Source organism: Pteropus alecto, unplaced genomic scaffold (assembly GCF_000325575.1).
Source record: "Pteropus alecto unplaced genomic scaffold, ASM32557v1 scaffold88, whole genome shotgun sequence".
Classification (NCBI taxonomy): domain Eukaryota; kingdom Metazoa; phylum Chordata; class Mammalia; order Chiroptera; family Pteropodidae; genus Pteropus; species Pteropus alecto.
Window position 1 is genome coordinate 20,589,004 of NW_006494611.1, and position 14,722 is coordinate 20,603,725.

The 14,722-nt window shown below is 33.5% G+C and overlaps 1 non-coding gene and 1 pseudogene across 1 annotated transcript; one reads left to right on the forward strand and one right to left on the reverse strand.

Annotated features, from left to right (window-relative positions):
* The first annotated feature begins 894 nt into the window (after positions 1–894).
* On the forward strand, positions 895–1,013 carry LOC112474258. Its single transcript, XR_003044315.1, has one exon. It is a non-coding gene; the product is annotated as a 5S ribosomal RNA (ribosomal RNA).
* Positions 1,014–14,156: 13,143 nt separating this feature from the next.
* On the reverse strand, positions 14,157–14,274 carry LOC112474197 (annotated as a pseudogene).
* Between the last annotated feature and the right edge of the window lie 448 nt (positions 14,275–14,722).

Here is a 14,722-nt window from a genome sequence, read left to right on the forward strand (position 1 = left end):
GGAGGGTAGGCAAAGGAGTTGCACCTGAAGCAGTCTGAGATGAAGATTCAGGTGGCAGTAATTTGGATTCTCTCTTGCTGCCTTGTTTCTTGTTTCATTGCCATAACAGAATATTTCTTTCCTTAGGCCTGCTACATCAAAGAATGATCTGGATCCTGTTACCAGTTTTTACTATTTCTTCAGGACTTAAACACACATGGTTGTAGAACTGAGTTCTTTCTCTGGAATTGACATTTATTAAATAAATCCAGAGCTGGATTATGACCTCACATTTTCTCACTGAAACTTGAATGAGGCACTTATTGTCTTAGTTCTCAGTTTTGTCATTTATGAAACAAGGACAAACTAATAGTACTTTTAAAATCAAATGGCCCATGCATTGAATATTTGTGAAATCATTTTGAGAAGAGCATTGAGGTAAAAATATCAGATTTATTTTCCACTTTTTTTTCAATGAATAAATCAGATGCTGTATGTTAGAATGAGGTAGGAAGATTTTTATGTTCTGTTGGTGAACTAGGACATACTGAGTTGTATTTTTGTCTAGTGCCTTGGAGCACAGACTCTGGAACTACATGGGTTTGGATAACATCACTGTTATGGTCTTGCTGTGCGAATTTTTCATATCTGTTTCCTCATTTCTATTATGGGGATAATATCTGTCTCATCGGATTGTCATGAACATAATACAGGCTCATACTTCATATTATTTACATTTTCTCTTTGAACAAGTTTCTTAACCTCTTTGCCCAGTTTAGAACCAGCTCATACAAACACATGAGAATCGATTGTTAAAATTTCAAGGATTTTGTAACTCATTTAAGTGGAGTCATTATTAAAAATTAAATTGCACAAATTTGCCATTTATAAGTTATATTAAAGACAGAATTTATAGTCTATGGCCATGCCACCCTGAACGTGCCCGATCTCGTCTGATCTCGGAAGCTAAGCAGGGTCAGGCCTGGTTAGTACTTGGATGGGAGACCACCTCGGAATACCAGGTGCTGTAGGCGTTTAAAAAAAAAATTATAAATACTCTAAAATCATCACTTACTCATTATTTTATCATTTGTACTATTGCTATGCTGTTCAGATACACATAAATCTATCTGTTAATTTGGCTGGTATAAATTATATAATGGTGTTCCACTGTACATCTCTTCAAACTCCACATTCAGTGATGTTATGTTGGTAATTTGAAATTGATGATGATTGTGATGGGAATGTTTTCACCATGGAAATTGGCAAACGTTACAAATTAGGTCTCATTCACCCCTTAGCAGCTTGGTAAACATTTACTCGTGCACTACTATGTCTTTGTTTCAATGTCCTCAAATGTAAAATGGAGGCAATAGTACCTACTTACGGCTCAGTTGTAATGATGCGATGATTTATTTTAGGTGAAGTGCTTAAAAAGGTCTGACACAGAGTAAACTCTTTCTAAGATTCAGCAATTATTATTATTCCAGTGATGTTTTAGTACCCAGGGATGTATTATAACCCTGAGAGAATTGACACCTGAAATTGTTTCTTAATCCAGCTCTAGGACAACAACCTGTTCTCTGTCGGGTTTATATTGGGTAGAAGGGGAGGCCTTGATTGAGTTGCCACATTCACACTTATTATGTGTAGTTTTCATAAAGAATACAGTCACATTCAGTATCATCTTTATAAAACTGTTGTCTTAACTATAGTCACATCAGTTATTTCATGTTCTTATTTATTGTGAATATTGTTCATACCCTGTTACGGAGAAGAGACAGTAGAATTTAGTCATCTCCAGCATCTTGAATCATCTGAAAACTCAGGTTAAAAAAATAATGAAAGAAATATATGACAAAATGTGTTCTGCCTTTTTAATATTTATTTAACCAAATACTAAGAAATATATATTACCTTGTTGAAAGATATATGCATTATAATAAGCATGGAATTTATAGACATTTGTAAAAACTCTACCTCATAGAAAAGCAACATGAATTACCTTAAATATCAAGAGTTAGATAACTAATTAATTAGAAGAATTGAAGTGAGTTTTACTACAATTCTGGCTCCTGCAGAGCTCTGTCAGCCTTGAAGCATGCTGAATTCCCAATGAAGTTAATGGGTACTCTGTGTGTGCTAAGGACATGTGAAAGCGACTGTATCCACAAATATAACACAGGCTCCTCATAAGAGAATTTATAATCAACAATCAAAATTAAGTTTAACTATCAGTCAGAGAAGTGCAAGCCATGTTTTCTGGATACCCGTGTGAAGCCAAATGCAAATTATGACATTACTTCAGTTTAGTCAAACATTTGATTATGAAAATAATACATGCAATAGTTTTATGCATTATATTTTGTTAGAGAATTCACTTATACATTTATAACTAGGTCTTTTGTAGTCTGTATAAAAACCAAAGAGAAGTTATATGTTTCCAGATTGTAATTAAAACCTTCAAAGACATAACGAGATTTGTAATGTTTTAGAAATAGCTTAATTATTGTTTTTGAAATAGATCCTTGTCTCTCGTGACTGTTTTAATAATTCCGTTAACATTCTGTCAGGTGCTGAATAGGTTCAAGGGAAAAGCACTTAGTAAATCTTTGTGATGAATGTTTGAAAGTAGTATCTGCTCTATGGAATTATTATTATTTTTTTGATTAAGAATACTTGCTGGCTACTGGTCCAAGTAATGAAAAATAATTTAATGATTTGTTTTTGTCTCATTAAACCTCATGCAGAGAAGGAATTGAAGAGCATAAGTATATTGACTAAACGCTAGAGATGAAACTGATGGTTTTCTGAGATGTCTTCATTATTGACAGCAGGCCTTACTCTGACCACTACCTAGAAACTTTCTGCGATGAGTATGGCTCTGTGTCTGATGTTCCCTTTTTATTTAAACACAGATTTCTGTTTCGTATTGAGAATTGTCTCAAATAAAATTGATGCATCATCATTAGATACTGAGTGGTAGGACCTGGTGCCGTATTTAAATTTAAAATGTTTTTATAAAAATAGACTTTTTTTCAGAAAAAAATTAGATTAACAGAAAAATTGATTAGAAAATATAGAGAATTCTGATATACTTCCGTTCTCCTCCACTCCCCCCAAATTTCCCCAGTATTTACCCAGTATCTTCTGTCACTGTGGAACATTTCTTGTAATTGATGAACCAATATTGATACAGTATTAACTGAAGTCCATAATTTACATTAGGGTTCATACTTTGCGTTGTATATTCTAAGGGGTTCTATACAACATATAGTGATATAGATTCACCTTAACTGTATCATACAGAACAATTTACTGCCCTAACACTCCTCTATGTTCTACCTATTCATCCTTCCTTCCCTCCCCCCAAACCTCTCACTGGCAACTCCTGATCTTTTTACTGTATCTATAGTTTTGTCTTTTCTAGGATGTCATATAGTTAGAATCAGATGGTGTGTAGTCTTTTAAATTGGCTTCTGTCACTTAGCAATATGCTTTAATGTTCCTCTATGTCTCTTTGTAGCTTGATAGCTCATTTCTTTTTAGTGCTGAATAATATTCCATTTTTTAGGTATACCACAGTTTATCTGTGACCTATTGAAGGACAACTCTTGGTTGTTTCTAAGATTTGTCAGTTATGAATCGAGCTGATATAAACATTCATGTTCAGGTTTTGTGTGGTCAATTGAAAGTGAAGTTTTCAATTCATTTGTGAAAATACCAAGGACCATGATTACAAGATTTTATGGTAAAGGAATGTCTAGTTTTGTAAGAAACTACTGAACTGTCTTCCAAAGTGGCCGTCCCCTTTTGTATTCTCACCAGCAATGAATGAGAGTTCCTGTTTTTTTTCACATCCTCCTCAGCATTTGGTGGTGTCAGTGTTTTGGAGTCTAGCCATTCTAATAGATATACAGCAGTATCTCATTTTAACTTAAATTATCCGATGACTTAAATATTTAACATGTTTTCATATGCTTATTTGCTTCTGTATATTTTCTTTGATAATATGTCTGTTTAGGATTTTTGCCCATTTTTAAAACAAGATTGTTTGTTTTCTGTTGAGCTCTAAGAGTTCTTTCTATATTTTGGAAAATAGTCCTTTCTCAGATTTACCGAGTGAAAAGATTTTCTCCCAGTCTATAGCTTATCTTTTCGTTCTTTTGTTTTTCACATAGCAGAAGTTTTACTTTGAATGAAGTCCAATTTATCAATTTTTTTTTTCATGGACTGTGCTTTTGATGTTATATTTAAGGTCATTGCCAAACACAACATCACCTAATTTTCTCTTATATTTTCTCCTAGAAATTTCTTAGTTTTGCATTTTATATTGAAGTTTGTGATCCATTTTGAGTTGATTTTTGTGAAAGCTGTAATATATGTATCTAGATTTGTTTTTTTTTTTTTTGCATGCATATATCTAGTCGTTTCAGCACAATTTGTTGAAATGTTTACCCTTTCTCCATTAAATTGCCTTTGCTCCTTTGTCAAAGGTCAGTTGATTATATTTGTGTGGTACTATTTCTGAATCTCTATTCTGTTCCATTGATTTATTCATCTCTTCCTTTGCCAGTACTATACTGTCTTTGTTACTGTAGCTTTACTAGTAAGTTGCAAAGTTGGATAGTGTCAGCACTCTGACTTTGTTCTACTTAAATAATGGGTTGGCTGTTCTAGGCCCAATATTTTATTTTTAACAAATGTTTTCTAAGTACTTTCTAAGAGTATTGGATACAGTGGTGAAAAATAGAGAGTTACTGCTCTTATATGGCCTCCAGACTGATCTGACTTATGTATTCTGAAAAGACTCCTGGCACTTTTAAAATGCTCATTCTGTATTAACTTTTCTTACTTATAATATTGACTTCTCTTTATCAAATCCCTGTCCTGCTTTGTTTTTATTTATATTTATTACTCTTGATTATATTGATTGCTATATAAGCATTGCTATATGCCAAGGACTGTGTCTTTTAAAGTCATTTTCTCATTTAATTCTCATAATAATAGACACTATTGCTATCATCATTTTACAGATATAAAAAATCAGTCCCAGAAAGTTTAAGTAACTTGTCCCAGTTCATACAGCTCCATGTGCTAGAATGAGACTGGAGCCTGGATCAGTCTGAATCTAGAAGTCAACTCTGAACCTCCTATTTCAGTTTATGCTTTACGTGCTCTTTCTTTACTGTAGTGTTTTTAACTGTAGAGGAGTATATGTTTGAGGAAAGTTATGTTGTCAGGAGGTGATTATTTCCCTGTTTTTAAATGACAGAATTTGTTTATATTTGTAAAAACATCTATCCTTTTACTCAAGGGATTCTGTTAACTCTAGTGGCAGGAGGCACATGGAATTTGTATTTAAGTGAATACTGATCTTTCATTTTTGATTAAGAGCTACTGGTATGTCCTCTGAGATCACTTATACATTTGGTGGAAGAACACTTACTGTCTTTGTAAAGTGTAGATTTTTATAGTATTATTAAATTAAATTTAGTAGGCATCTATTTAACAAATGCTGCATCATAGACTTTGTTGTGTTTATCCTCGCAAGCCTTATGTTTTCAATTGTGAATCTGTAGTCATTGCTGACCTTCACTATCAAGTTTCTGGTCAGATTTTCTTCTTTATTTCGGTGTATGGCTTTCTTCTCACATTTGATGAGGGGGCACTGTGTCATCCTAGTCTTTACCCAGCTACTTCCAAAGAGACCAGAGATCTTCAAGAGGTCTCGTGACCTTTTTCTCATCACAGTTACAAAAACAGTGTCTATTTCCCATTTCATTTATTTTCTCCACAGGGGTTTCATAGGAGATCAATAACTGCTGCAACACAGAGATTTAGGGCCAATTGTGTACAGAAAATAAGCCCTTGGAAAAACATGACCAGAAGTTTATTTTTGGGCTGAAATTGTTTCAGAAGGCACTTGATAATTTCTGAACAACCTCTGAGATCAATCATGCATTTGGTGGTAAAAGACTGTTTTTTTTTTTTTTTTTGTAAACTGTCTGTTTTCCTGGCATAATAAAATTCAGTAGACATTTTTTAATACTTAATTTATAAGTTACTTTGATAAGTAACATAGATGACACAAAAGTGAGAACTTCCCTGAAAAAAATAAAAACTTATATAGAAGAAGAGAAACACAGCCAATTATAACATTAAAAAAAATTAAGAACTACTGTAGGGGCAGGCATTAAAAGTGCCTAAGAAGTACCTGGGGAACTGTATAATTGTCTAAGAAACAGTTTGTTTCAGTTACATTGGCATCCTAGAATTTAAAGGCTGTCGAATATTAAGGATATGGAGTAGAGAAATAGAGTTGAGAGACTGTGAATTCCTATAGTCCTATAGAAGATGCAGTTCTGTCCAGGCCCTTATAGAGGTGTGGGTTAGGAACATTGACTCCTAGCAGCTCAGTGTTGTGGGTACAGGAGACTCCTTTATTCTACCAGTTCAATGATCTCTGTACTACAGTGAAGTACTTGTTAAAGAACCTGGGCACGGATTAAGAATAGAGGATGTGCTTGCTGCCTTGAGGGAAGGTTGTTTGATATGTTTGGGCATTTGGTTAAGTTGCTCTTAAAAGAAGCAACATATGAAGGACTAATTTCTTGGGCTTTTTCAGAGTTTAGGAATGTAAAAAGTCAAAGTATTTCTCCCTGGCAGAGTGTAAGCCCCATGTGGGCAGAGCATTTGTTCACTAGAGCATCCTGAGAACCTAGTACCTCCTCCCACATATATGTTGTTCAATTCATGAATTTTGAATGTAACATATAAACAAGTGTCGGACAGGAGGGACTCAGCCAAACATACACATTTTATTCTGTGGAAGCAATAAATATGTAGTTGTCTGTATCATCTTATTTATTCTCATTTTTGATGACTAGTTTGTTATCCTTTTATTTTCCATTCACAAGTTTCTTCTTTATCGTATCTTTGGAATGATCATATTTCAGATTTAGTGTCTGCAGAACATAATAGGTACGTGTGAGATAAAATGAATTCTCAGTCTTATATTCATAGCACTCTGCAATCTGATATCCATATTCCTTTTTTGCTTTCTTCTATTTCTCTTTAAGAGAGCCCACCTATTTAAGAGAGAATTAAGAAAATTAACATCAGCTATCCAAGTACACCCCTGACTTACCTCACCTTCCACTGCAGTAATGCCAGGTCATGCGATTACTTCTGCTCCAAGTTATCTGCTCCAAGGAGCACATCTAAAATACGGATGAAGGTAGCATGACTTGCATCAGACTTAATATGAATAACAAATAAAGCTTTATTGTACTGCCATTGAAATTTTCAGCTCTTCTATTACAATGTCATTTACTCTGACATAAACAACATCCATTATCAAGCTATGCTTCAGTCTGGGGGCACCTGCTTTTCCACATCTCTGCTTATCAGACCCTTTTCTATTCTCTAAGGGCCAGAAGCATACTCACTAGTTTGAGAAGGCTTTCTTAATCATATCCTATCAAAGAAAAGGGTTGATCTGTCTTCCGTCTGATGAGGTATTAACACTTATTTGACATTTACTATCTATGACCTAGATTTTGGCCTGTATAACTTTTACCTCTTTAAATGTTTATATATATATATATACTTTTTTTTCTACCAGCTATATTATAATATCTTGCATTTTATGCTATTGTATGACTCTCATGGTGCATAAGACATGATAGTTGTTATTCAAAGGTCGTGATTGATCCCTGCAAATTGGAAAAAAAAAAATTTTATTGAAAATATCTGCCATTTCAAGGCCGGATGAAAGTCAGAGGCTTTTTTCTATACAAAATTTTAAATATGAATCGCTTCCATCCAAAACTATTTTTATTATAATTTTAATGTTCTCCCATTTTCAAGTGAATTGAAAATGATATAAAGAATTATGCTAAATAGTTAAAAATAACATTGCTTTCCTATGTATGATTGATTAACTTAGATGATAATCTAGTGGGTAGTCTAGTGGGTAGTTGGTAGGGAAAATTGAATATCTGCAGTCATACTCAAAAAGAAATAACACATCTCAACCATAAATATTTAAGTAAGTTATAGTCAATCCTACATTCACCATTTTGAGTATAAAAACCTTTTCCAGGCATTCTGTCTAGGAATGCAGTAGCAGTGAAATAATTTCCAAAGTTTTCTCTACCCATCTTTATCTCAGATGTAATTCTGCAGTCAACCCACATACATTTCCAAGGGCATTGTAGGGGACAGGATTATCTAGAATCCTGGAGCAAGCTCATCTTATAAGCTACTAGATAAAAAGCTTTAAAATTACTAACATTAAAGTGAGCTATTCTCCCTTGATTCAAATTTGAGGATACTAAGCCCTTTTGAACTTATCAGTTCCTATTTATGAGATCAGTGAATTTTTCTCTCAATGTGACCTGACGCTTTTATGCGAATTAAACTGTTTTTATTCTTTTTTCCTCAAATTTGCTTTTCTGAATAGGTCAGAAACCTTAAAGCTGACCCACAAAGAAGCCTCCTTATCTGGTTGGGCACAGAGATAGCCAGTTGAAAGGGAAGAGGGGTGTTTCTCTCTTGATCCATAGGTCCACCCCTCTATTTAAGCTGCTGAAGATTAGGCCATATTTTATTTCCAAAGATCACCCCTCGTGTTTTTGTGTAATGAGCCTGACAGAACACTGATACAATTCTGTGATAGCCCTGCCAAGGTCTATTTGCTACTGACCATTAAGGAACTTCTCCTTGAATATATTTTAAAACAGGAATCCTTTTCCAAATAAGTGGTAGGAACTACGTTAACTGGAGTTTATTCCACTATGGACCCTTGCTCTGAAAAGTCAGATGGAAGTCAAACTTTATTCTGAATGCACCAGGAAACTTCGTAAAAACTACATAAAGATCATTTTGTAAATGGGCTTTTCAAGAAGTATATACTGCCTAAAATGAATGTCTTAGAAGCCCTTGTCAATTGCAGTATGTGTGTGTGTGTGTATTTTTTTCCTTAATATTTATTTGATGGCATAAAGTACACTCTCACTTATTCCCCTTCTTCATCACAGCCTCATACTTTATCAAAAAGATATATTTTTAAATTTCATTCCATTTCCACAAGTCACTATTACACCTTTTTGAAAAAAATCCAGCATGGTTTAATAATAATGTTAATTTTTAGGAGGTGTTTGTTCCTGTAAAATCAGTAATAAACACAGCTCAGTCATGTTTGGCAGGAAATGTTCTCTGGATTAAAGAGCACAATATCAATGATTGTCCAACTTTCAATGTCTTTAAGGCTAGAAATTGGGTCGAGGGGGGCAGGAATCGTCTTGCATTTTACACCAATGATCATGTTTTTGTAGTTAAGAAAATCTCCCTAATTTTCATTTTTGAGTTAATTATCAAGTTGATATGGAAACATTTAGTAATAACAGTTCTGTAAATTATTTCTAATGGAAAGAGTCAGAAACACTATAAGAAAAATGATTAACATATTCACTGTAGAAATTTCCTACAGAATTATAGTATCTACAAGTTTTATTTTTTAAGTAAATGTAAATCACTGAAAAATAAACATTCTTTTGAGTTCATCCCTTTGACCATAAGATCACTACAGAAAGTCAGTATTGTATAGTAAAACATGAGTACTTTGAAGCCTGGCTGTCTGATTTTGAACGTTAGCTCAACCACTTGCTAGATGTATAATCTGGAGTTAGATTAACCAAATATAAGTTATTCATTTTGGATTATTAGAGCTGTTGACATATTTTAGTTCCTTCATTAGTAGTTTAACCAAATTTCCTAGCAGATGGCAATAATAAAAAGAGAGGCTACATGGTATACTGGGGCCTGGCAGGAAAGACATGTATACTAAATCAAGGGTGTTGTGAGAAGAAAAATAAAAGATGAATGAGGATAGCAAGTTTACAATTTGTTTATGTTTATTCCATATATATATATATTTTTTTTGATTGCCTATATGTGCACCAGAGAATAAATGTAAAATTTTCTCTATCTCATTTAACTCTCATGATTCTATGATATAATTTACTTTTATATAAGGAAAACAGATTTAAAGAATTGTGAGGCTTTTTCAAGAGAGAGTTGGAATGTAATTGAGTGCTTCTTTATGATATGTTGAATTTTCTGATATCCCAGTTTAATACATTTATTAAAAAACACATAGAATTTGCTCACTGAATTTTTGTTGAGTCGAATTAAAAGGAGATGATTGCTTGCATTTTCTTTGATTTGGAGGGGCCTGTTGCTAGCCATATAGATGGTCAGAATTGAATCCCTTCAACTCAGCTTATTTTCTTTTTGAACTCTGTCCTTGTCAGCCTTAGTAGCTGTATAATGATATGAGAGCTATAGAATCAGAAATAAGTGACAGTGATCAGTGGTTTCCTGGATCCTTAGAGAGATGAGTCAAAAGCTTGAGCAGTGGAGTGAGCATTAAGGAGGAAATATTTAAAATATAATGTAATATAATGTGGGAGTAATAGAGACATTTTCTGATGTTAGGCATGGCAGGAACTCAGATGGAGATGATGTATTTAAGTAAAGGAAGAATAGAATGAAGAGTTGTATTTTGTTGTTTAATACCTCAAGTTAATAGAATACCCAAAGTGCAGACTATATAAGAAAGTGGCCTCCTAAGGAGTTATATTGAAAGGCATCTTTATTGAGAATTAGAAGAAAGAGAATTCTAAAAGTAAATTCTGAGAAATAAAAGTAAATCCTGAAAATTCTAAAAGTAAATTGTGAAAAGTTCAAAGTTAGTATATAACATTCACATGGATAAAAAAAAAATGGCATAGCATATTTTCTCATGATACTATGCTCTTATTTAGTTTTTAGCTTAAAACTATGTAATTAAAAAATTTCATGAATTCTTTCTGATTATCCATGTAAGCAAACATAAGGACTGATAATCAGTATTACTACAGTCATAGCATTAAATACGGTATGTTTGCATCATCCCAGTTGTGACTAAAGACAGGGCCATTTGAAAGAAATTTTTTTTTTTGCCTGTTTATAATGAATAGACTTTGCCTGTGACAGAAAATAAAGTAAAACAAAGATTAATTTCAGGAAGGAAATTGCTTAAGATCTCTGCTTTACTTCCCTCATCTATAAAATGAGGGTGATAAAAGTACCCATCACCTACAATAGTTGTGAGGACTAAGTGAGTAAATATATGTAAAGCAAACATATTCTTGACACATAATAATTGCAATATGAATGATTGCTACCATTATTTGTTACTTGAGAGCAGCTGTTGTGGTGGAAGCTAACTGAGAGGTTACTGAAAAAAGATAGGCTAAATGAAGGATTAAGAATAAGGGTTAGGAGCATCACTCTGCCTGACTTCAAATTATACTGCAAAGTGACAATAATCAAAATGGCATGGTATTGGCAGGAAAACAGCCATACAGACCAGTGGAACAGAATCGAGAGTCCAGAAGTAAACCCATGTTTATATGGGCAAATAATTTTCAACAAAAAACCCAAAAACATACAGTGGAGAAAGGAAAGCCTCTTCAATAAATAGTGCTGGGAAATCTGGAAAGCCACCTGTAAAAGAATGAAACTAGACGGTTGTCTGTTACCTCTCATGGGTATGTGGTAGTGGAGGCCGAGCTCACTTCCCTTCCCATAATAGGTAAGGGACTTTTCAGTGTCACAGCTGACACAGACCACGGGCCCTTCTTGGTCACTCCCCTAACAGCTCGCCAACCAATCAAAATACACTTATGTGTATAAAATAAAAAGCCCTGTCGCAATCAAGGCTCAGCCTTTGGATGTGAATCCGTTGAACTTGTGCCAGCACCAATCAACATTACTTCTTGCTTATTGCCTCAGTGTCCTGTCTCTCTGTTCGAGTATCCTACAATAGGTATTTGCCTCAAAGACTTGAAAACTCATATCCAAAAAGATATTTGCACACCGATGTTCACAGTAGCCAGAACATGGAAACAATCAAAATGTCCTAGGATAGATGATTGGATAAAGAAGCTGTGGCACATATATACAATGGAATATTACTTAGCCATAAGAAGAGATGAAATACTGCCATTTGCGACAATATGGATGGACCTCAAGATAATCATGCTAAGCGAAGTAAGCCAGACAGAAAAATTTGAAGATCACATGATATGCAACAAACGAACAGGCCAAATAAACATTGACTCATGGACAATAGACTAGTGGTTACCAGATGGAAGAGGGGAAAGGGAAGGTAATTGGGGTGAAAGGGGTCAAATATGTGGTGACAGAAAGAAATCTAACTATGGGAGGTGAACACACAATGTAAATATTTGTATGCCTTACTGTTAAAATGTATAGCTGAAACTTACCAGATTTCATTAACCAATGTCATACAAAATAAATTAATTAAAAAAAAAAATAAAGGCTAACAGGCAAATTTAAACTCAGTTCATTTGCGATGAACATACACACACGCACACTCACACACATGAACACACAACTTATTAAGGGAAATCACATAACTTCTAAGAACAATTAAGATACATAAAAAATTGGGAAATATGAAATAGTTTTAATGATTATATCATTTTTTCTAAATAGAGAATTATTTGAAATTACTCTCAAGACTTCCATAGAACAATGGAACTGTATATTTTCACAACTAATGAATGTGATTGGAGGTTTAATTTTCTACTAACTTTGACAAAGTGTGTAATTTTTGAGACAAGGTGTTTATTTCCATTTTACTATTTTGTTACTATAAATGCCATCTTAAAAATGGAAGCATTGCCCAAAATATTTTTCAGATATCTCAAAATCGTTCAAAAGGGGACTGAAATGGACTGGGGTTGATTTTGGAAGGAAAGATTGAATCTGCACATGCTGTAATAGCAACAATTTCTTCAACATTTTAGGAGATTTCAACATTTAGCAGAATATTAGAGGATAAAAACAACTTCGAAAATTACACCTGAAAGTAATCTAATATTGTATGATGACTGTAATTGAAAAAATAATAATAAAATACAAAACAAAAAAATTAACAGCTACTGTATAAATTCTCAATATTTCCATTAAACTAACAGTGGAAAGAATTATGTGTAAATCAAATGAAAATTAGATGTGAATAAAAAGACTGAATGAAATGAAAATCCTCCAACTAAGCAATGACCTTTACATTTCCATAAAGTCAAAGAGAGGAGAGATTAAATGAACAGCTTAATTGAGATGTAATTTCAGAATAATATAATCTTTGTTACAGAAGACTGGCTAAAATTGTAACATTTCTCATTTCCCAAGGAAACAGCATATCCTAACCAGGAATGTAAAGCTATAGAGTTACAGGGGATAATAAGGTTCTTCCAAACCCACCAAGGGTTAACAATTCAGCAAATCGTATTTCTTGTGAAGTGTTTGGTAACCTTCTAACTGTCTTTCTCAGGCTCATCTTCCAAACTTTCTGGAATATTTAATGTTCAAAAGGATACTAATTAATTATGAAATAATCTTTCACAATTTTTGGATTTTCAGTAATCTTTAGTCCTAATTTTAATGGAAATTAGTGAACTATTTGATTTTTAAAACAATGGAAATTCTGCCCTTTTGCTTAGGCCAACATACTATTTTGTCTCCTAATGTCCAATTTGCCTTTTTTCTTTTTTGATTTTACCTAATTTCTTTCAAACACCAAATTTCTTTATTCAGGCTGTAATATGTACAGAATATGCAGCTTCCACTTGCTGCTGTTTGTAGGGTGCACAGACCCTGCTCAGTCTAAATAGTTTTTCCAAATACCTTTAAATGTCACTAGGTGACTCTCCTCCTCTGTACTATAATTGAGTTTGACAATATCAACAATGATATCACCTAAAAAGTGTCATCATCAGTGAGAACTTCCAAAAACTACTGGAAATAAAACAAAGGTCAGTGATTTATGAATGTAGCCCAGATAAGCAAAGGAAAGACAGAAAAAATTGAAAAAAGAATTTACCCTTCTAAATAACATCTTACTGTAAAATCGGCATCATTATCTGAGAAATAACCAAAAATATGGATACATTTTTACCTGGATGTGCTAAGAGTTTATTACTTGATGTAATTATAGTAAAAAAAAATATATATATATATTTTAGGCGAGATAACCCTTGGTTGACCTCACAGGTTGCAAAGACCTCGTCAGTTTACAATCCCTTATTTTTTATTTTTTACACCTACAACACCTGGTCTTCCTAGGTGGTCACCCATCCAAGTACTAACCAGGCCCAACCCTACTTAACTTCCGAGATCAGATGGGATCAGGCTTGTTCAGAATATATGGCTTTTAATTCAGTCATTTTATAATCACTTGCTCTATGTTTTTTATTGCTACTGTAACAAATTACTACAAACTTAGTATCTTAAAACAACACAAATTAACTTTTGCTCTGCAAAAGATATTGTCAGAGAAAGAGAAAGCAAGCCATAGACTGGGGGAAAATATTTACAACAAATATCTGATAAAAGTCAATTATCTGAAATATACAAAGAACTCTTAAAACTCAACAGTAAAACTAACAACCCAATTAATAAGTGGGCAAATGATACGAAGAAATAACCTCACCAAAGAATATATGCACACAGCAAATAAGTATATGTAAAGATACTCAGCATCATTTGTCATTAGGGAATTACAAATTAAAACAACAATGAGATACCACTACACTTCTATTAGAATGATCAAACTCCAAAACACTGACAACCAAATGCTTGTAAGGATGTGGAGCAACAAGAACGT